Source organism: Physeter macrocephalus, unplaced genomic scaffold (genome assembly GCF_002837175.3).
Source record: "Physeter macrocephalus isolate SW-GA unplaced genomic scaffold, ASM283717v5 random_1480, whole genome shotgun sequence".
Taxonomy (NCBI): Eukaryota; Metazoa; Chordata; class Mammalia; order Artiodactyla; family Physeteridae; genus Physeter; species Physeter macrocephalus.
In genome coordinates this window covers 585-25,000 of record NW_021146978.1, presented here as the reverse complement: position 1 = coordinate 25,000, position 24,416 = coordinate 585, and the positions used below count along the sequence as shown (strand labels likewise).

The window sequence follows — 24,416 nt, the reverse complement described above, 5'->3', positions numbered from 1 at the left end:
AATTAAGAATTTCAAGATGGTGACAGCAGAGCATTAAATCAAGCACAGGGCCCCGTGTGACTGCCCCCAGCACCCGGGCCTGGCAAACCCATCTTGGAACCTCCTGATCCTTATCTGAATGCAACCCACACCAGATCAGATGGTTTCCTCCTGCCGCTGAGACAAGATGACGAGCTGGGGCATCAGGGAGCTGACCCTAGGTCATAAAAACACTCTGTCTTTTGAAGCTTCAATTATCAAGTGTCTCATAAAAACTTCTCTCATATTGCTCTTCCAATAATGGCACACTTGGAAAGGTTATTATGCCTTCTAAAATTATATCCATAACTATTTTTAATAACATGGGAAAATCTCAAGATAGCGTGTTAAATAAAAATAAAAGGAACAGGGTAAAGATGGCAGATTGAACACAACACGTACACTTTTGCTCCTCTCTAAAATTCCACGAAAGATGACAGTAAAGGAATTATTTTTTGAAGATATAAACCTTACAGAGGGCAAAGAGAAAGAGAAGGGAGGCAGCAGCAGGAAAATGTTGGTAGCTGGAAAACTGGAAGATGGTAACCCACCTCCCTTGATCTGCTCAATCTTAGACCACCAGCAGGAGGAACAATGAGACACAACCTGAACTTCTCATCAGAGGCCCCCGAGGCTCAGGAAGTGGAAGAGCCAGGCATGTGGAGGTGAGAGCAGAAGGCAGGGCTAAAAGAAGGAGGTCAAGTTCAAAGTTTAGGACCAGATCTCTGTCCCCCCCCCATCAATGTCACAGAACTACTGCCCCTGTAGAAGACTGAGGCTTATCCACTGGAGGGATTAAACAGAGTGTCTGGATTGGGGACCATCAGGCACATCTAGGGAGGGAGGCAGCAACCACAGGTTGAGTGATGGATGCTGAGACTTCCCCACCCAGCCCACCTCTCTGTCCAGAGCAGTGGCTGCCAGGCCTGTCCCTGCCTGCAGGATGTGAGAGGATCCTCTCTGTGGGCACTCACCAGCTGCAGACAAATCATAAATATGCACTCCTGGGGCAGGGGATAGGGGGAACGTGCTGGAGACATGGGGCTCCATAGCAACGCCCTCCAAAAACGAAGCCCTCACCTGACACACACTTGGAGCTTCCAGTTTCTCAGTGCTCCTGACACCCCGTGTCTCCAGACCTCCCAGAGAGTCCCAACATACCAGACCAACACAAACACCCGAAAAAGAAAAAGGAGACTCTGAAAGATGGAAACTTCCTCCAAAAAAAGCTATCAATCCCAAGATAAGTAAGAACAGCCCCCATGAAATGAAAACAAGACAAAATTTTTAAAGGAAAATTTAAGACTCATCCATAAAAGTAGAAATATAAAGCCACATTACAGGACTCATTCATTCACAAAACAAACAGACAGCTCTGGGAAATTAAAAACTTAACAGTAGGGCTTCCCTGGTGGCGCAGTGGTTAAGAGTCCGCCTGCCAATGCAGGGGACGCGGGTTCGTGCCCTGGTCTGGGAAGATCCCACATGCTGCGGAGCGGCTAGGCCCGTGAGCCATGGCCGCTGGGCCTGCACGTGCGGAGCCTGTGCTCCGCAACGGGAGAGGCCACAGCAGTGAGAGGCCCGCGTACCGCGCAAAAAAAAAAAAAAAAAAAAACCTTGACAGTATAAGTGAAATTTTCTATTGAAAAGTTGTTCAGTAAAATTAGAGAAATCTCCCTGAAAGAGCAGGGCCCAGGGCCTGGGGGCATCCAGCTCACAAAGAATGCCTGACTCCCGACACCCCCAACCTAATCGGGTACCCAAGTCATAGGTCACAGCCCCACAGCCGCTCCAAGGAACCCCAGGGGAGCTCTCCCCACCCAGTTCCCAAGGTCCCAGAAGCTCCACCGCCCTATCCACCTCTTGCTGACCTCCTGCAGGGGCCAGACCTGCTGCCTGGTGTGATGTTAGAGGCCAGAACTCCCTCGCTGCCGTGAGCACTCTAAGATGGTGAACATCCTTTAATGGAGCTTTTCACTCCTTAAGTAGAGGCAAGACTGAAACACAAATCTCTCTGGGGAAGGAAAACAGTAACTGAAATTCATACTAGTGAATGCCTGAGGCCCCAGAGTCTTGCCTTCGGTGGGTACCCATGAGGATAGGGTACCAGCTCAGGGAACCGAATGCAGGGGACAAGAAGGCTGTAAGTAATGAAGACAACATCCACATAGTTCACCCTGGGGTCTCCCTAGCCTGCTGACTCATAACCCTCTTCCTATCCCCCGACCACACTAGGCACTCGCTAAATGCCCTTTAAAGTGGTTTTCCAAAGGTGCTGTGAGCCGAGAGGAATCAACAGGTTCCCCAAGCGGGCTGGAATCGTGTTTGACCACAGCGCACGAGAATGATTTAGCAGCGGTATTTAATTAGAAATCCAGACAGGCCCTCCATCTTGCCCCAGAAAAGGCAGTATCCATGTATCCACTGATCTCAATGATGCAGATGCAGGAGAAAGACCACCAAAGAGGTTTCAGTCATAGTCTCTCCCAGTTTTATAGGTCTGTGTCGCTAACAAGACAGTGTCACAGAATATCCGCTCGTTTAGTCCTCACAACAGCCCTCAGAGGGGGTCAAGGCAAGCATCAGCACCACTGAACAGAGAAGGAGATAAAATGTATACAAATGGAGCAAACAGCCTCAGGTCACACGGCCAATAAAGGGTCACCCAAAATATATGGTCTCCCAGTCCAGAGTCCTTTCAGCAACAAAATGGTGGGATAAAAAGAGATGGAGGGCAGGTCCCAGACAACTCTGTCCCACTGAACGGAAGATAGCCCGAGCTCATTTGTGCCGCCACGCAGCGCACACACACCATGTGCTGCTTCAACCAAGAAACATCAGAGCACAGGCAGCCCAGAGATGCCACTCCAAGCCAGCAGCAACCTGGGGGAGTGGGAGCAGGAAGCACCTGTACACACCTGAGGAAAGAAAGAGGGGACATCTTTGACCTGGTCTCAGAAACTCAGAGGAAAATTGGCTAAAGGGTCTGCGAAATTCCTTTGCGGCTCTACACTCTGTGACAAGTCAGCAAAGCCACCGCCCACAGAAGGGTGTTAGGCAAGTCAAGTGCTCAGAGCATTAAAAAAAAAAAAAAAGGCGGCAAGGAGTTATTTTTAATGGGCGGGGAGGGGTGGCGAGGAGACGGCAGAATCGAACGTTTTTTTTTGTTGTTGTTTTTATTTGGCCGCACCCCGCGGCTTGGCGGAATCTTAGCTCCCCAACTAGGGATTGAACCCGCGTTCTCGGCAATGGAAGCGCGGAGTCCCAAACCCTGGACCGCCAGGGAATTCCCAGAATCAAGCATTGTAAAGGCTGTGGCATCCTGAGGAGCCGCTGGGGTCCCAGTCCCTCGCAGCGTCGGAAGGATCCAAGGGGATCCCGCAGCTCTTTTCAAGACTGCACAGTCTTTCACCGCGGAAAAGACGCGAGAACCCGGTTCAGAGCCGGCAATGGCTCCTCCGCATCCAGGGGAAAGCTCTCTAAAGACAACAGCAACAGCGCGCACTGGGCCATGGTCAACGGCCTGAGCTCAGCCTAGCAGCTGACGTCGGCCGCAGCGGTGCAAAGTGCCTCGGCGTGCTGTAGGTAGGGACCGAAACGCATGGACTCACCTTCCAGTGCTCCCCCGTAAGTTCAAACACAAACTCACTGCTCCGTTTGTCTCTCTCCTTGGAAATTGCACTCTGCCTTGCGAGGGAGTTCCTTTCAATCTTGTCCAGAAGCCTCACGCTGGTGTCTATGAAGCCATTCTTGCAGTACGCAGCCTGGGGGATGCCCTTCCTTCTGCACTCGGCCACGAAGTTCCACTCCTCCTTTATCCTAAACCGGGCAGCAGAGGTCTCGGTTATCTCCTGGGGAATCGCCATCACCTGCCCGGAGAAGTCAGGCGGGCCACCTGGGCGCAAGCGCAAGCGCAAGCGCAGTCCTTATCACCTGCAGTTTCCCAGCAGGAAACAAGCCCTCCCCTCCACTTCCGCCCCCTCTCCCGCCCCTCCTTTCTTGTTTCCTCTGCTGTGGTGGATATGGGGTGCGGGGGAATCTTAAACCCTCGGAGTTGTGAAGTATTAGCAAATCTGACTTTAAAAGTAGAGGAGGTGAGTTAACATGGCTAAAATTTCTACCAAAATTACCTATGCCTTTGATTAATTACAATATCCCTTGATATTATGAGGTGACACCCAAATTTTTTAAAAATGCAAGGCCACAGGAATCTGATGATCTTTCAGGAGCATATGGATAGAAATATACAGGCAGCCCCAGTTTATAAAATTCGATTTTAGAAGGTCATCCATCAGCCACCTTGGGAAACTTCACTCCTGCAGATGAACCTGTTATTCATAAACTCCAGTTCCAATCTGACACTGGAGCTGGCCCAGGACTCCTCAGCCTCCCCATCACTCCCAGCACCTTCTTGTTGCTACTTCTCTGACATATTATTTTATAGTTGTCTTATCCCCCCAGCTTGGTCATAAGCTCCATCATGATGGACCACGTCTTGCTGCCCTCCAGATGCTCACGCAGTCATTAGAACAGTGTTTTGCACCTGGGGACCTTTCTCCATGTAGAGATTTGATATCTGCTTGGAGCCTTTAACAGGTTACATTCTATGTGGTACAAAAATAAGGTTTGTTGTGGTTTTCCTTCAAATCTATCACACAGAGACATTGTCTCAAAATAAGGTAGCCTGCCTTGGATAGGAACTTGGTGCATTCCACACTCAGGAAGGCATCTGGGCCCTACTCAGCCCAACTCAGGGACTTGGTGACAGGCAGGATCCCAGGCTTCTAAAAGAGGGCTCTTTTAGAAACAGGCTGCAGATGCAGCCCTGGTCTCTACAGGGCCTGAAGCAATACAAATGCTGAATAAAACAAAACAAAACAAAAAACCCTGTGGTAGAGGGTCAGTCCTAGTATGGAAACTCTCAGGTGGTACCTGAAGGAAAAGTGCACTAGAATCACAGTGGCTCTGTTGTCGCAGTAAAGCCCAGGAGCCAAGTCATCAGGAGGGGCGGGAACAGAAGAAAGAGTCTGGGGCAGAAACATCTTTGAGGACTGGGCATGTGGAAAGTCCTGGCCTGGACTACCAGGCACTGTCAATTGTAAGAAGAAATGTAAGGCTGAAAAAAGCAAGAGACTGGTGGATATCATTTCTCTGGAATACTGGAGACTTGGTGGATTTTATCTGATCCTGTAAGGGTATGCACCTCTGTCGCTGACTAAGCTATTTTACAACTCGGCAGAGATTGAAGTTAACTTGTAGAAAATTGATAGCAATACAAATCATTCTTGTCTACAGACATTCTTGTCTCTTGGTGTTAAATACATCTATATGCTGATGACGCGCAATTATATATCTCCAGCCAAGACGTCCTCAATGAATCCAGCCTCCTTGCCTCCCAGCATCTCCACGTGAATATCTAAAAGGCATCCCCCACATTTACATGTTCCAACCCAAACTCCTGATCTTCACCAGCAAAACTTGCTTTTTCCTCCATCTGAGAAAAAGCCTGCCAGTTGCTCTGGTCAAAAACCTCAGGGTCATCTTTGACTCTGTGCTTTCTTTCATATCTCACATCAAATCCATCAACAAATAGGGTCATTTCTACCAGAATCTGACCATTTCTCACCACCTTCACTGCTCCCATCCTGGTCCAAGTCACCAGCATCTTCATGTAGGCACCACTCTTGCCTCCCTACAGTCTAAACTCATCCAGCATTTTGAGTGAGCTTGTGACAGTGTCAGTCACACCATGTCATGCCTCTGCCGATACCGCTCATTGGTTTCTCATTTCACCCAATAAAAGCAAATGTCTCACTATGGCCTACAAGGCCCTGTGGATCTGTGCGTTCCCCTTGCCTGTCGGACCTCATCCACTACTGCACCCTCACTTTTTCTGGCCCAGTCACTCTAGCCTCCTGGTTCTTCCCTGAACCACCCAGGCAAACCCCTGCCTCAGGGTATTTGCACTTGCTCTTATGTCTACCTGGAGTTCCTGATCCCAGATTTCTGCAGGGCTGGTTCCCCAGGACTATGTGCAAATGTTTCCCCCTTAATCAGACTTTTTGCTCTTCAGACACCACTTCAGGTATCGTGGAGTTTCATGCTTGCCATTAATCTAGGAGAACAGGAGCACTTGAAAAAAACTATCTTGCTGATGGCATTGGCTAGCACAGCTACTACCCTACCCAGGTCCGAGTCACAGGCTGCTGAGCTGGGGAAAAGCACTGGGTATTCAACTACCTGGGGCTTCAGGATCTACATATGAAGTCTACAAATAATGTAATAAAACAGATAAATTTTAAAATACCAGCACATGGAGAAATAGGAATTTAATTTAATACCAGGAGAAAGTGCTGGAAGAGTTAGAAGTGAGCTCCTCTGGGAAATACTAGCAAGGGCTTGGGGTGATTTGCTTTTCATTATTAGCTCTTCTGTGTAATTTAAATATTTTTAATACCATATGATAAAAATAAGTTTAAATATCTACCTGTAGCTCTTGCTCTGACTGTAGCAGTCAGGGATACAGGGCAGACCCTAGATCCAAGACACTGATTGAAATAATAAAAGAAATCCTCCCAGAATTTTCACAACCAGCAGCACAGCTGCAGCGAGTTCTTGTATTCAATGAGCGCTTTTCAGATTAATGTCTCTAACTTTTCTTTCTTCATTTCTTAGACTGAACCTGAAGGTAGAGTCTAGCAAGGTAATGAAATGATACCGGTTAAGCCCTACCCAACACATCTTTCCTATATCACAAATTACAAATTGATGTAACTATTTCACTTGGTACAGCCAACGTAAGTGGAGGGAAAAAGGAAATTAGATGCGCTACTTAAAAAATAGTTAAATACCAAATCTTTTTTGGATTTCTGTTTTAAATGTTTGATGTCTTAGTCCCTTTGAAACTTAGAGAAAGTCACAATGAGAATATAAACTATTTTTACAAATCCATTCTCTTCCTTGAGAGTAATTAACATAAATAAAATGTCATTGTCTTTATACTTTATCACCCATATAATTGAATAATCGTCCCCTTAAGTCAATTTTAGTAGTATTTCAAATACAAGATTAACATACAAAACAATGCCATTAGAGCTCTATTAATTAAATCAGTAAGTGTGCAAATAAAATACTCTTTCCTTAGGAAATGAGCCCACAATCTTAGTCTAGATGGCAAATAGCCTCACTGGATGAAAAATTCCTCACTTAGGGCCTAACGAAAGCATCTCTATCTCTCCATCTAAATGACTGAGTTTCATTCAAGTAGAGTGATGTTCTCTACTCATAAATTTTAAGTGTTGGTATATACCTCATGGAACAAATACAGTATTACAAAATGAAATACCATGAAGTGAGGTAACAGAACAAGCTAAAGGGTTTTGCCTGGTTTAGTACATTTAAATTAACCAGATAACTGCCTTTTATACAAAGCAGTCATCAGTACATTAACTTTCAGGACTTCCCTGGTGGTCCAGTGGTTAAGACTCCGTGCTCCCAATGCAGGGGACCCAGGTTCGATCCCTCGTCAGGGAACTAGATCCCACATGCATGCTTCAACTAAGAGTTCACATGCTGCAACTAAGGAGCCCACCTGCCACAACTAAGACCCAGTGCAACTGAATAAATAAATTAATTAAATATATATATGTAGATATTAACTTTCCCACAGGAAACAAATTTTGAGAAACTAAAGGGTAACCTTCAAATAGTCCTAACAACAGTATAAATCATATTATGAAACTTCAAAAATACCTGCCAGAAAAAGGTAAATTCACTACATTCATTTTTGCAGGTCCTGGGAAATTAATGCTTCTTCCTGAACATCACATTTCTCCAGCCACCCTCCCAGTTCCTCCTCACCACCCAGCCAGTTTGGTGGCTGTTTTTCTTATCTTGAGCTAGAAAATCCTAACAAATTCCCAAGAAGTTTTCTGTCTTATGTTAAGATAAGGCACAGCACAAGCCCTATGGCACTGAGCCTAATGCAGGACCAACCCTGTGTACATGAGACGTGTGAATGTGGACACAAAGCCATTTGGCACCACGATGGAAGACAGAGATCAAGAGTCAAACGCGACTGCAAAGTGGCTTCCAGGGCACGGTTCTCAGACCGAAGCTCCTGCAGGTGGCTGCTGTTCCCAGAACCCACAGGGGGTTACCTCAGCTACAGACACCTCCATAAACCTCCCAGGGCTTGGGTCCCCATTCAGCAAGTTGTCCCACCCTAAAGTAACCCCAGATGCTGGAGGTGGGAGGAAGCTGGAGCAGGGCTGAGAACCACTTTGGGCTCCTAGGGCCCTGGGACCTTGTGTAATTCATGTTCATGTAGATCCCTAAGATCCTCTGCCGTGGGTGTTGCCTGGCCTGAGGGTTCCAATTCTTAAATTTAAGATTCATGTCATAGTGGATAATCTCATATTAGTGGCAAGTGAAAAGACAGTCCAGCTGTGACTACAGCATTATATAGGGGGAAAGGTTTGGCCAAATCCTCCATTTACCAGCCCTGTCAATTTGGGCAAGTTACTTAGGTCCTAACTTCATCTTCAGACTGGGGATAATTATAACCACCTGGAACAGCTGTGATGCTTACAGTAGCAGCTTACTTATCAAGCATGATCAGAATAGGTATTTGTTTGATCGAAATAGTTCATAGAAGTGGAGAACCAAGAATAAAGAGATATTCATATCCTACACATTTTGTTTTTAACCTAAAGCACAGACATATGTCACAATTTGCCAATTTGATGTAGGGTCATGGACCACCTTTGAGAATGGGTCTGCCAATTAGAATCCCACTCTGCCTTTCTTATATAAACCACACCCATAACACATCATCCAAGACTTCCAGTTTGGGTTTCCTCACAGGGCATAAAAATTACAGACATGCAAAGCCACCTGAATGTGCAAGCTTTCTAGCTCATTGTACTTTTATCCGTCTTGTACAGTGTTAATTCAATTGGGTGGTTCATATTGATCACACACATAGTTTTTCTGAAGCCCTCAACTTAGTTTTCATATAACTCTCTTTTACTCATACTTCATGAGTGTATGACAGTAGTCAAACCACGTCATTCCAATCCAAGTAAAAATTCCATCAACACAATGAATCTTATCTAACGTTCAGCTCAACGGGTGAGAGCTGAGTGCAGGACATAGAGCAGCCTCATGTGGTCACATGGGTGGAGAGCATCAGCCTGCTGAGGGCAGCTAGGCGGTCTTTCAGAATTTCCTGTAGAGGAATTCGTCGTGTCATTGCTGTCTTTTCCATGCCTAGCACAGTACCTGGAATGTATGTGGGTCCTTATAGCTATGAGTGTTACTGTTATAGGAATCGAATGTTCATTGTAGGCAACAGCATGAAGATTCTGAAGTCCAATGAGCAAGTGTCACGGACAGGAAGAAATCTCGGAGGAAAGGCATTCCCCTCCACAACACAAATGCAGCCTGTCTTATTCGCTAAAGAGCTACAGAGCAAGTACAGAGAACACATACTTTTCCAATGCGCTTTTCTCAAGCCTTTCTGCCTCCTGCTTCTGCCAGGCTTTGTGCTTCTTGACACGAGTTTCCCACAAGGCTCTGATGACAGAAATGTCGAATACGACCACTTTATGCCCCATTTTAAGAGCATGAAATTACCTGTTTAAAAAAAATTATATATATATATGTCAGCTTCATATACACACAGAAGAAAATAGTTTTAACTTGAACTTTAAATTAAAATATGAGTGAATCAATTTCATCAGTAATGATGAAATGCCTTGTTTCTTCCAGGATGGCAGTTGCCAATGTTCTTAGGGTCTGAGAGTACTCTTGTTTGTAAGTCAAAGTTCAGCACTCAACTGGGGTCCTCTCCTCTAGAATGTCACACTTGTCTCTCTACCCCTCAGCTGACACGTGGGTTCCCAAAGACCCCTGGGCATCCCTCAAGCTTTGTGCTTCCACATTCTATTGAATTTACTGGCATCTGATCTTCTCAGTAGGTTGTAACATACTCACAGGTAAGTTTGATGAGTTAATTAGAAGATACACACACACACACACACACACACACACCAGTTATCTGAGGCTAAACACCAGCCACCATTAAGTGCACCAAGCATTGTACCAAACCCCACCGAGCACTTTTCCTCCTGGGACTGACCACACAGCCTGGGCACTTGTCCTGTAGGTTTCCCCTGTGACATGAACCCTCACAGCTGCTGATCTCTGTTTATGTGGTTTCTCAAACACAAGGAAAGTCAGACTCAGGTACATCTTGGTCATCACCTCTTAGTGAGAACTAGCACAGCGTGTGGCACATAGTGGACCCTCCATAAATATTTGTTGAAAGACTAAGTGAGTAAATGAATGAATGAAAGTGAATAAAAGATTTGCATCCAGGTTGCTTCACTCTCAGCCCACTCAGTGAACTTTCTCTCTTCTCTTTATTTTCCCACCTCATATTTACTATTTGTTTTAAGTCATTATTTGCTCACTGCAAAAAAAAAAACTTATCAGGACATAAGTGTGCATTTCAACATTCATTCCACTAAGCTATACTTATCTCCCTTATCGAAGTAAAATAAGTTTCTATATATTGTTTTAAACTTCCCCTACCTACAGCATCAAAATCTGGCTAAATCCATTTTCTGATGTGCACAGATACACAGAGTGTCAGTTGGCAAACAGTAAAGCTGTTGAATATTCTCTGTTCCAATTCCAGATACTTCTAAATAGCAGTCAGTGGGGATAGAAAACCAAATATTTAAATCTTCTGACTCAAGTTTGTGCTCTCCACAAATGGCTTGCCAATATGAGTGGCAGAAATGGCTCATGTTTATGCAACTGAACATTTGAGGTCAATAAGTTTAGTCTGAAGAGCTGAAAACACTGACCCCAGTTAATTTCCCTCTTTCCTTTAATTTCTGACATCTGGGACTGTCTTTTGTCTCCCTTAAAATTCTTTTACCTAAAGGAGATTTTTGACAAAGATGCAAATGGTGCAAGTTTTGTGTGGACATAAGTGTTCAATTCTCTTGGGTAAATACATATGAGTAGAATTGGAGGGTCATATGTTAACTCTATGTTTAACCTTTTCAGGAACTGCCAGACTGTTTTACAAAGCAGCTGCACCATTTTACATTCTCACCTGCAGTGTATGAGGGTTCCAGTATCTCCACATCCCCGCTGACACTTGTTATTATCTATCTATCTTTGTATTGTAGCCATCCCAGTGAGTGTGAAGGTTGTCTTTTGTTAGCATTTCCCTGATAGCTAATGATGTTGAGCATCTTTTTATGTACTTTATGTGTTGAGCATCTTTTTATGTGTATACCTTCTTGGGAGAAATGTCTATTCAGATTCGTTGCCCATTTTTTAATTGGGCTATTTGTCTTTTCAGTGTTGAGTTGTAATAGTTCTGTATATAGTCTAGATACTGGTCCTTTGCCAGATATATGATTTGCAAAAATTTCTTCCCATCTTGTGAGCTGTCTTTTCACTTTCTTGATTCCATCCTTTTACTTTTAACCTAAATATATGGTTATAATCTATATGAGATTTTTATAGACAGAATCATGTTGATTTGCTTATTTAACTCATTTGGACAACTTCTGTCTTTTAATTGGTATGGTTAGGCAATTTACATTTAGTAGAATTAAGGATATATTTAGATTCAGGTCTACCATTTTATTATTCATTTTCTGTTTGAGCCCTATTTTGTTTTCCTCTTTTATATTTTCCTGCCTTCTTTTGTGTTATCTGAACATTTTTTACTATTCCATCTTATTTTCTCTATTGTGTTTTTGACTATGCTTCTTCGTCTTTTCTTTTTCACGGTTGCCCTAGGGGGTATAAGATACATGCTTAACTTATCATGGTCTACTTAGAAACAGTATTTTAACCACTTCAAGTGAGATATAGAAAGCTTATTACCTGGGCTTCCCTGGTGGCGCAGTCGTTGAGAGCCCGCCTACCAATGCAGGGCACGTGGGTTCGAGCCCTGGTCCAGGAAGATCCCACATGCCGCAGAGCAACTAAGCCTGTGTGCCACAACTACTGAGCCTGCACCCTACAGCCTGCGAGCCACAACTACTGAGCCCGTGTGCCGCAACTACTGAAGCCCACGCGCCTAGAGACGGTGCTCCGCAACAAGAGAAGCCACTGCAACGAGAAGCCCACGCGCCACAACAAAGAGTAGCCCACACTCACCGCAACTAGAGAAAGCCTGCGAGCAGCAACGAAGACCCAACTCAGCCAAAAATAAATAAATTAAATAAATAAATTTATTAAAATAAAAAAGAAACCTTATTGCCATATAGGTCCCCTTATGCTCTCACCTTTATGTTGTAGTTGTCCTATGTATTATATCAGTCAGTGTTAGATTTCTTGGCTTCACAGCATCAAACTTATTTCAAAGAACTCATGAGGAAGAAGCTAGCCTGTCATATCTACCCTGATATTTACCATATCTGTTGTTCTTCCTTCATTCCTATTGTTCCAAGTTCCCCTCTGGTATCATTTGCTTTCTGTCTAAAAAACTTCCCTTAACAATTCTGTTAAAGGAGGTCTGCTGGCAAATTCTCCATTTTCCTTCTGAAGGAGGGCAGGAGGCCCACAGAGCAAATGGGCCACACAAGGCTCTGTTTTCTGTGTCAAGAGAGCTGCAGAAAGTTATTGCTAGCCAAGGCTGCCAGGTTGCAAAGGGACCATATTCTGTGCCCATGACTGGGGCAGGCTCCAGTAGATGTCCCACAATGCTGATCCTCCCCTGGGAAAGGCAGGAAACCTCTTCCTACTACACTGTCACTCCAGTGTCCTTTACTGAGAAAGGTTAACAATAGTGTTCACTTCAAAGGACGAATACTTAAAGGAATTCCATTATATATCACAGAATACACACACTGAAGAGTGCATTCCAAGTTGAGAGGCAATAAGTGGATAACTAACACAGTAAGTGATCAATTTTGTTGGGTTCAGACCTCACATTCCAACCTGCCCTCTGAGGTTAGTCCCACGTCAGATCAGTCTTCTGACTTTGCAGTGCTCTTCAGCTGTTCTGTGGGCGCCACCCAGTGGCCATCTGGGACAGGGGTTCTAACAGACTGCCAACGCTGGTTAGGGTCAGATCCATGCAGGTGCAGCTCAGGAATGAGCCCAGGAGCTCATAAGCAACCTTTTGGGGTTGTTCTCCAGAGCTTCTCCCTCTCGGTGATCTCTCTGGTCCTTCTAGATTCCTGGGGCTTGCTTTTCAGTCCTCTGGCCAGAGACCTGGTGCTTTAGCTACCCTGCTTTGCTGTGCATGTCCTACAACTGCACTGTGTTGGGCCAAACAGTGGGAGGACAGTGCAAGGAAAAAAGCAATGAGAGTCTCCTCCACCCTCTGGGGACCACAGCTCCTCTGCTCAGAAAGGAAGGATCCCTTATCCCCAAGTATGGGTGACTGAGGTCCTCCATTACCAACCTCTCCCTGTCGCCCCTCACTGCTGCTACTACTATACAATCCCATGGGGGCCTAAGGCATTAGAGGGTGGAGAAAAGAAAAAGAAAAAAAGACAGGGATTTACCCCCACTCTCTGAGCATTGGGAGCCTGTTTCTCACTCCTGGAACAAAATTAGGTGCTTTGTCCTCAATTCTGGGTTTCAGGCTGCCTTGAGTCCAGGCTGGGGAATACTGGAGGGGAAAAATGGGAAACAGACCACAGGTTCTGTTCTACTTTGAATTAGGGTGTCCTTCCCTTCTTCTCTTGCAGCTGCTTACTTTTCAGGGTCTTTACATTGCTGTTCTGTGTAATAAGTCCAGGTTTTATAGCTACATTTAGTGGGAGAGACAAGGTGAAGTGTGCCTACTCCATCTTACCCCAAACCATAAATCTCTGCATTTAATTTTTCTTTTACCACTTTCCTTACTCTGTTACCTTCAGCTCAGGAGCACCTAAGCTGCAAAGGTCTTAAGGCTTTGACTTTTGACATAAAAATGCCAAGCATCAGCCTGAAAACAAGAGATTAAAGACTTTAGCCATTAATGGAGAAAATTTTTTTAAAGAGAAAGAATTAAGCAGCCTAGCTCCTTTAAGGAAATCTCTGCACATAATCCAAGTCTACACATAAAAGCAAACCAAAAAGCCAAAGTAAAATGAACTGCTTTTGAACAGTGTGGACAATCAGTCATCCAAGAGTACCTGAAGCTGGAAGACCCACCTGCTGTCCAGGGTGTGTGTGTTCTAGATCAGCCAGTCATGGCTCTGCTTCTTTTGTGGAGTTTCCTTTATTTTCTTAGGCCAATAAATCCTTGAAAAGTAACCAGATCTGTACATTAATATGTACATTAATTTCTATGCATTAATTTAGAGAAATATAATTCAAGTCCCTATATTAGAGAAATGGTCTATTCTTGATGCCTTTGTGTTCTATTTTTAAATATTTGTAAACCAACATTAGTCTCAGTATTTTGGTGGAAAAGAGTCTATCCTGTCTGTCATCTAACCACGTTCACTATTTTCTCTGTGTTTTTGCCAAGCAGAGAAAGAGGTACTATCCTTCAACTAAGGGGGTTTTGAAAGTGCTAGGATTTATATCAGGGTTTTGCCTATCAGATGTTCTGTTTACAAATGTGTGGAATGAAAACTAGAGACTCTAAGGATGGTAAGTGATGACCATGTATGCTGGGGATCTACACTGCAACCTCCAGAGATCCTGCGAAGCTAAGAAATACCAGCTCCTAAATCCCAGGTCCAGCCCAGCTGCTGGCATCCTGTACAGGACAGGGCTGGGTCCAGGCCTCCCTAGACAACTGGACAGGATGGACCTTAACCCAGGAGGTAGTAGCCGCATGGGCGGGTGCTGAGATTGGGAAAGTGGTTTTATGACAAGAGCCCGTGAGTCATTCCATCCAGGAAAAAAAGCCCCTTTGGGGAGCATAGAGGAGGCAGATTCAGGGTCAGACGCAGATGCCAGTCACTTAGCAGCTTGGGGGAAGGAGAGTCCCCTGGCAAATTCACCAAGCTAATCTCTTCTTCATAGCATGAACTCCACTCAACCCAGTCTTTCAGGCAATTACATAAGATGTAATTTTCTAAGCATTAACTTTATGCAGAGCTATAGAAATATCACCATGGTATGCTATACCAAAGCAGAAGAGAGAAAAATTACCCTCTCCAGGATCCAGTCTGGAAGCCCTCAACACAAATAAAACAATAACCTCTCAGAGAAAACGTTTACAACCAAGGAGACTCTTCTGAGGCAGCATAAGAACGCAGAGCTTTAGCCTGGGCCTGCACTGAACTTGACAGCAAAGATGCATGGTTCCAGGACTCTCATTCCAGTTCTTTGCTAAAGATCTGGCTTCCCATGGTGAGCACAGAATCACGAGAACAAGCCTCCCTAGATTTGGCTGTACTGTCCACAGCCACAGAGCATCTTCCAGAGAAGAAAACACTTGGGACTAGAAGAAAGGAGGGAACCGCGGTGTCCCTCACTGCAACAGAAAGGACACTGGCACAGAGTGTGGTCAGGTTCATTCCCCTCCAGTGCCGAGTGTTTCAGGCTCTGAATGAAATGTCAACAATCAGAGACTCTCAAAGGTTGGATTCACAGAGGAAAAAAAAATTTTTTTCCTGGAAAAACTGTTTGCTTTATTGCAAGGGTCAGCAAACTTTTTTGGAAAGGGCAAGATAGTAAATATTTTATGTAAGTATAACACTTACATAACAAAAGAGAAAACGCTTGGCCTCCCTGCTTGCCTGGGGTGGGCCTGCCTGAGCACTGACCTTGCGTCCATGCTTCTGCCCAGTTGCCACCTACTGGAGACATTCTCAGGACAAGAGCGACTGGCCCAAGAGGGAAAGGGCAGGCAGGCCATGAGCACGGAGCAGGCGAGGGGGGACCTGCTACAGTCAGCTTCGCTCTCTGCCCCAGTGACACCCAGGTGCCTGTGTGTCCTCTCCTCCCACTCACCTCAAGTTGGGCACCTGGTAAGTCACCAGCTCTTGCACAGAGATTCGACTGCTTGGTGCCTGGCAGTTGCCAATAGTAGAGTCTCCAATATGTGAATGGCAACCAGCGTGGGCCTTGGGCAGCAGTGAGATACAGCTGGCCAGGTAGACAGGTGCTGAGAGTCTGGGGGAATGGGGATGGAGGGGGTTACTCCAGTTTGGTCTCCATGGCTCACAGTGCTAGCCTGCTCTGGCAGTGCCAGGCCTGAGGGTGATCATTTGCTGATCCCAGTTTTCGTGAACAATAAATGGCAGCAGCTTTCATTCCCCCAAGGTGCTAAGTGAGTGGCACCTGCATCTGTCCCTGAATCTGCCTCTCCTCTGCTCCCGAAAATGCCTTTTTTTCCTGGAAAAAAAGCTTTGGTGGATGTGATGGCTTTAAATTATATGCACAAATTAGTTGACATTCTTCCCTCTAAAAAGGTAGAGCTTAATTCCTCTCTCCTTGAGCTTGGGCTGGACTTAGTGACTCACTTATAATGAATATAATGTGGTGAAAGTGATGGTGTGTGAGTTCTGAGACTCAATCCCATAAGGTATTGCTCTCTCTCTCGGATTACTCATTCTGGGGAAAGCCAGCCACCATGTCCTGAGGATGCTCAAGCAGCTCTATGGAGAAGCTTCCTGTGGAGAGAAACTGAGGTCTCCTGCCAACAGCCTTGTGGGTGGACGCTGTCTTAACAGCATATCCTAAAGCCCCAGTCAAGCCTTCAGATGACTGTAGCCCTGGCCAAAATCTAGACCTCATGAAAGACCCTGAGCCAGAACCTGAGCCAGAAACCAGGTTTCTGACCCTTAGAAGCTGTGGGATAACAAATGTTTATCATTTGAAGATGTTAAGTGCTGGGGTAATTTTTAGGCAGCAATAAATAACTAATCAAGTGAACAGTAAAATAAGAGGCACTTATAAAAATCAGTCTTCATTTACAGTGACGTCTGGTGTTTACATCCAGCTGCTTCCTTGACATAGCCACTTGGACATCTCACGCGTATCTCAAAAGAAACATGATTCCCTCCAAACTTACTCACTTAGAATCTATCCATCCCTGTCTGCCTTAATTCCCCATCTCGACAATGACTCCATATTTATCTGGAGGTCACTCCCTTATGCTTTCTGTTTCCTCACCCTAACCACCCAATATATGGACATGCACGCGCGCACACACACACACACACACACACACACTCATTCACGCATCCAATTTATTCTGTAGGGGCATGTGTTTCTCACCACCAATTACTGCCACATCTGGCCTCAGATGTGCAAAAGCCTCTCAGCCGCTCTCCTGACTTCCCACTCACCCACATCCAATCCATTTGCTACATGACGGTGAGCGTCACCGTCACCAAAGAGAATTAGATCATGCTGCCCCCTGGCCCAAGTCCTCCAGAGACTTCCCTTTGGAATGAGAGGGAGATCCCAGCTCTTCACAGGGCCCAGTAAGACCCTGGCACGACCTGCCCTCAGACAGCCCCTCCCACTCACCCCCACTGCTCTCCTCCTCCGAGCCCGTCCACCACCTGCTTCTTCCCATCTCAGTCCCTGCAAACGCTGTTCCCTATGCCTAGACATTCCCCCCATTCACACGACTCTCCCCATGCTGACACCCCTGAATTCAACTTCTGCATTCCCTCCTCAGCGTGGCCTCCCCTGCCTCTTCATCTAAGGTAGAGCCTCCTGCTATTCTCTCTCTCAGACTGTTGCTTACTTTCTTCACAGCACATAATACAAGTTGAATCATTTGACCATTTGTTTAATTATACTTTATCTGTCCATGGACGGAACCACGGTTTACTGACGGGAGCAGCCACCTGAGGGGCCCCAGACTTGGGCTCAGAGCCTGGCCCCTCAAGTCAGCCACCGACACTAGAGGTCAAGCAGTAACAGATGCCAGGCTCCCACTTCTGAACCTCAACCCAGAAACCCTGAGTATGGAGCCAGTTTACTTGGTGTGTATTTCTGTTCTTTGATTCCCAGGAACCCTAAATAACTGACATTTGGGGACACTCATTAAACACAGAAAGATGAATGTCCTTGCCTCTGAGCTCTCAATCTGGAGGGGCGAACAGATGTTTAAAGGGATACATTTCAATGCAGCATGTGGATTCGACAACAGAGACTGAAGGAGCTGCTGTGCGAGCCAGAAGAGGAGAGATGCCCTCCAGTGCGGGATTGGGAGGTGGGAGTAGGGGGTCAGGGAGAGTCATGCAGGGACTGTGAGGAAGGCGAAAGGACCACTCTTCTGGGTTTGATCGAATCGTTTTCCATGCTCCCTCCCCAAGCCAGGTATATCAGAATCACTTGACAGAGCCATCTGCGATCCCGAGCCAGAGGACGTGACTGGAAAAACACATCCTTTGGCAGCGGAACACTAGTCTCCACTTAGAATCATATGCCAGGGTTCCAGGTGGGAGGGGGGACTTTCTGGTCACCTAGTCCTCTCACTTCTTGTCAAATGACAGGCTGGGCTGGAAGAGGGCGGGGGTGGGGTACAGGGCTTATATCTCAGAGAATTTGAGGTGTGAAGGCTCTGGGAGAGTCTGGGAGGAGACTCAACAAAGTCCACAATACAGGTGCCAAGCCATCCTTGGTGCTCCCTCTGCGAGGCTGGGAGGGGGACAGCAGCAGAGCATGGAGCTGGTGACAGGGGGGTCACATGGACCAGCCATGGGGAGAGAGACCTGGCTCCCCTCCTCCCCACCTGCCCCTTAGAGCCCCCCAGATCCCTCTTTCCTTTGGACTGACCAGCTCCAGGTCTTCCACAGCATTTTCCAGGTGTATCCGCCAGGTGCAGAAGACACCTATCATCAGCCTTGCTGGATCCAAGGGAGCGACTGTAACAAATGGGAACTTCTGGCGACACCAAGGTACAGTGGAGGCAATAATATGACAGACCAGGGGCTTTAATGGCCCACAAATTCCTTTCTATCCTCACATAAGGCCTCTGCCTGGACCCCAGAGTTGGAACGCAGAGTGAGTTTTCTGATAGAAACAGTGGGGGAAATAGAGGGTCAATATTCAAGTGAGGTCAGTCACAGTAGTCACAATATTTCAGCCAAATTCTAAATTAAATTACATTTTATGTCACTTGATCAGAGTTTCCCTGAGGACATCCATTATTTTACGGTAATTTGTTAAACTAGAAAATCTGGCCAAGGGAGGCAGAGGCTCCAGACAGGATTAAGAGGACAGTCTCAGGGCTAGAGTCCTGCCTACCTGCCCTACTGCTGCATGTCCCTGAGACGGCTACCTAACCTCTCTGAACCTCGGTGTTCTCATCCGGACACGGTGCAACAGCAGCACTGATCTCATAGGATTAGTGGAAGGATCAGGTGTGATAATTTGTGTCACGTGCTTAAGACAGTACCTGGCACCTAGTAAACCTCAAAAAATGTCAGTTATTTAAAGAAAAAAAAAAGAAATTAAGACAGACGTTGTTCCCAGTTATATATAAGAACAAAAGGTACATGAGCATCTGGGGATTTTTCTCTATCAGGTATGGTTACAGAGGTTCTTTGGGAGAGCACCCAGCTCCTACGTTATGGGAGAGGATTTGGTCCATCAGAAGAGCCACCACGCAGTGGTTAAGAATTCACCTGCCAATGCAGGGGACACGGATTCAAGCCCTGGTCCGGGAAGATCCCACCTGCAGCAGAGCAACTAAGCCCGTGTGCCACAATTACTGAGCCTGCGCTCTAGAGCCCACGAGCCACAACTACTGAAGCCCGCGCGCCTAAAGCCCGTGCTCTGCAACAAAGAGAAGCCACTGCAATGAGAAGCCCGTGCACAGCAAAAAGGAGTAGCACCTGCTCGTGGCAACTAGAGGAAAGCCCGCGCGCAGCAACAAAGACCCAATGCAGCCAAAAAAAAAAAAAAAGTATATATATATATATATACATATGTATAAAAGAAGAGCCGCCAGCACAGTCAAACTGCTTACAAAACTAGACAATTCTCTTCTGGGTTTCTAATCACTTTCCCACCCTCACCCCCACGCCTCTCCTGGAGGACAGACTTCCCCGTCCAGATGTCAATCATCCCTTTCAGGGCACTGAAGAAGCATAAACAGAGTTGATTTATCACCCCTGGACAGCACTGTGGACCAGAAAGTTTTGAGCTCAGCCTTGGGAACAAGGGTGATGCTGGGAGTAACCCACTGACAGGAGCCGTAGTGTGGAGACCCGGCCACAGCAGCAGCCCGGCTACCTAGACCTGCCCGCTCACAGGCTCTCCTTCCGCATTCAATTCCAGGCCCTGCATAATCCTCAATCCGTGTTCGTTTGGGAGGTTCACCCCTGTCAAGCCTCAGCACAGCAGGGACAGACATAAACAAGGAAGCACTGTGCCCCGCCCCCTCCACAGGTGCCCCATGCCCCTACCCTCGCCTTCCCCACAATTCCCCGGTTTCAGGAGCAGCCGCACACTCACCCCCCAACGCCCACCTACCCGTGAATGGGCTGCAGCCCTGAACCCCTGCCGCTGCCTGCCGAGTGGAATCCGAGCCTGTTTACTCCGCAGCAGTGACACACTGGGGCCGGAAGCGCTCCAACTGCCCCAGCTTCCCGGCTTGTGCGCTAACGGGCTATGTTTGTAAGCTGATAATATGATCTGTAGGCCATGTGCTGATAAACTGTCTATCTATTCTATGTGACTCAGCCCAGCATGAGACAAAACAGACTTGGGCGGGGAGGGCTTGTCACTGCGTAAACGATGTGCCGGCCAATCTGAGCCATGTAACCCGGGATTATCTGCACCTCCCTGCAGATGGCGGGGGCCTTTCAACGTTGGACATCCTGAAGTGTGCTAAAAAAACACAGGTCAGAGAAGGCAAAGGGTGCCATATTCTTAGCCCGCTAAGCTGGAAACCAAACTGAAAGCCATATGACCAAGGAAATGCAATTTTTTTTTTCAGTATTTGAAGCAGATGTCCAAGGTCTTGATTTCATCCTTACATTTTTTTCTTAATTTAATTTAATTTAAGAAATTAATTTCCTAAAACATATGTGAGTTTAGGTTCTCTTTAGAGATTTTACTATTTTGGCAAATATGTTTCTCTGATATCCAACAGTGGGACAATATGACAGTTAATAAGCAGCAATCGTGCCTACACAACCCCTTGGTGCCCCTTCACAGCAACAGTTCCTCATACACCTTCACCCTAAAACAGAAAAACACCTTTTGTCTAATATATACATAATAACTCTAATTACAAAATAGTTTGATTTCTGAAGGACTATTTTCTATAATGGAACATTTTCTGTTTGTTTACATTTTAATTAAATTACCATTTTTAATTGAATACTAAGTTAGTGGGGCTCAAATATATCTTTGTGACTATATTGAATCATACCTCTAAAATGTTAGATGTGCTTTTTATTACTTAGGATAGAATTTTCATATTATGTTTCTCTTTTGATAAATAATGTAAGTTACCTGTTCAGTAATTAATGTTTAGTTTGCATTTTGTTTTCTTTTTTTTTCTGGCATCCTGAACTAAAGAATATAAATTGAAAAAGCAGTTTCAGTTCAGATTCTACTTGAATACTATTTCAATTTATAAGAGAGAGAAACATTCAAAAGCTTAATCATATTTAAGTGGAAAAATTTTTTTTCCACAAATGCATTCAGAATACAATGGGATTGGGCTTCCCTGGTGGTGCAGTGGTTAAGAATCCACTTGCCAATGCAGGGGACACAGGTTCAAGCCCTGGTTCGGGAAGATCCCACATGCCGTGGAGCAACTAAGCCCATGCGCCACAACTACTGAGCCTGCACTCTAGAGCCCGCAAGCCACAACTACTGAGCCTGTAAGCCACAACTACTGAAGCCCGCGTGCCTAGAGCCCGTGCTCTGCAACAAGAGAAGCCAACGCAATGAGAAGCCCGCACACCGCAACGAAGAGTAACCCCCGCTCTCCACAACTAGAGAAAGCCCGCGCGCAGCAACGAAGACCCAACACAGCCAAAAATAAATAAATAAAAATAAAATTTTTTAAAAAAATACAATGGGATGCCTTTATGATGCTGATTGGAGGAACAGGCCATTGTATAGTGCAGACTCCTCAGACTATAATAATGTGCACTCAACAGGATTGAGAAATTTAGCAAATGAAAATAACTTTCAGTTACATTTGAATTTCAGAAAAATAACAAATATTTTTTTAATAATGTGTCTCAAATACTACATGAGTCATACTAAAAAATTATTTGTTGTTTCTCTGAAATTTAAATATAAGTGAGTGTCCTGTATTTTACATGGCAACCCTCCACCCAAACCACCTAGGGCCTTACTAAAATGCTGAGTCTGATTCAAGAGGCCAGAGAAGGGCTGAGAGTCTGTATCTCTAACAAGTTCCAGGTGATGTGGAAGTTGCTGGTCCAGAGACCATATTGTGACTGGCAACGATCTAGAATTAGCAGAGTCTGGTGCAGTGATACCCAGGACTGGCTTCTCACTGGCATGGCCTGGATAGACCCCTCTGCCCCTCAGAAGTTCTGACTCAGTAAGTCTGGGACAGGGGTCCAGGGGTCGATATTTTCAGCATGCTCCACAGGGGTTGTTGTTTCTGATTCACAGGCAGGGATGTGAACCAGGAAATATTTTAAAATACAAAAGGTACTATATTCATGCAAGGAATTGTTATTATTGCATTAAACTCACTCTGTGCAGATTGTTGTATCGCTGGGCTAAGTGTGTCCAGAAAGACCTTCCAGTTTCTGAGCTCCCAAGGGGCAGCAGATAGGATTGTGCCCTGAGGTCTTCACATCCCAGTGTCCCCTTACAGCTGGAAGCAGCCCAACTCCTAACAGCCTTATTATTACCAACCCTGGCCACTTTCTCAGAGCTCAACACTTTTTTATGCAATTCAGCTCCAGCTGGGCTTGTAAACTCATGAAACGCAGTCCAAAGACCACAGCTCCTGCTTCTCCACGGGGAGGTGTATATGTTTGCCTCACATCCAAAGGGGTTCCACACACAAGCTCACCCAGATACCCACAGGGGACTGAATGCTTTCTCACTGCCACTCTGAGTCTAGGATTCCTGTTGGAACATTGAGTCACACGAACCACAAAGCTTTCTTCCAAGTAAATACCTGGTCTCATCAGACCATTGCCCCCGATTCATGACATAATTATAGAAGAATGAAAAACCCAAACTTTTATAAACTGCTTCATCCTACTTCAGTGACCATTACTAAATGTCTCCCACTGAAGTGGGAGCAAGTGGTAAGGGCTCCTGACTCACCACTTCACATTTGCTGGCTAAAAATCCCGAGCACAGCACCCTGGGTTCAGGAAGGTTGTGCTGGTTATTGAATTCAGGTGATCTATTGATTATTAAGCCAATTTTTCAAAATTATTTTGTCCAACTTTCTAATTGTTTTCTGCAGGTCTGAATTACCTATTCTATCATTACTGAAAGTGGAAACTACAATCATAAAAATAATTTAAAGAAATATCTCATACATACTTATTTTCCTTCAGTAGGGATTCATTTATTAAATTACCAAATATTTATTAAGTGCCTACTATGTTCCTAGAAGTATGTTTGATATTAAATATTTGATAGTGAATTAAACAAGGAAGGATCTTGCCCTTTTGAAAGTCACAGTTTGTTGGAAGAGGGTCCTCTAAACAAACATTTAAATATCCAACTGTAAACTGTGGTTAATGCTATGAATCCAAAAAACTGGGTGTTATGAAAAAGAGAATAATGGAATAGTCAGTGATGATCTGATCTCTTGTGTTGGTCAGAGTTCTCGGCTTGTAAAATTTCTGGGAGACACAGAAAGAAGATGGCCATATGCAAGCCAAAGAGAGAGGCCTAAGAAGAAATCAAATCTGGTGATACCTTGATCTTGGACTTCTAGTCTCCAGAACTGTGAGAAAATAAATTTCTGTTATTTAAGCCATTCAGTCTGTGGTATTTGTTATGTCAACCCTAGCTGACTAATAATAAGTAAATTTCCTAAGCGTATTGGATACAAGATCAATATAAAAATCAGCACCACAAAAGTGGAAGTAAAAGATACCATTTACTTTAACATTAAAAGAATAAATATTTAGGAATAACCCAACAAAACCGTATAATACCTCTATACAGAAAACTATAAAAAGTTATTAAAAGAAATTAAACAGCACCTAAACAAACCTTCATGGACTGGAAGACTCAATATGATACAGATAGTAATTCTAAAGGAATGCACTCTAATCACAAAATCCTGGCAGAATTTTTTGGAAATTTAGAAAATGGTTTAAAAATTATATGGAAATTTAAAGGTCAAGAATAGCTGATATAACCTTAAATATGAAGAACAAAGGGAGAGGACTGATTACCATGCCAAATAGCAAGGACTTTTATAAAGTATAAAGCTACAGGATTGAAGACAGAATGGTATTAATATAAGAAGAGACAGACAGAATAAG

At 45.1% G+C, this 24,416-nt stretch overlaps 2 long non-coding RNA genes across 2 annotated transcripts; one reads left to right on the top strand and one right to left on the bottom strand.

Moving 5' to 3' along the window:
* Positions 1-6: 6 nt before the first annotated feature.
* LOC114485569 (uncharacterized) lies at positions 7-20,524 on the bottom strand. Its single transcript, XR_003678979.2, has 4 exons — positions 20,437-20,524; positions 14,197-14,286; positions 9,511-9,654; positions 7-3,837 (listed from the first exon to the last, which is right to left on the bottom strand). It is a non-coding gene; the product is annotated as an uncharacterized lncRNA (long non-coding RNA).
* Positions 18,737-24,022, top strand: LOC129391963 (uncharacterized). Its single transcript, XR_008616901.1, has 3 exons — positions 18,737-18,857; positions 19,487-22,492; positions 23,745-24,022. It is a non-coding gene; the product is annotated as an uncharacterized lncRNA (long non-coding RNA).
* The last annotated feature ends 394 nt before the right edge of the window (positions 24,023-24,416 follow it).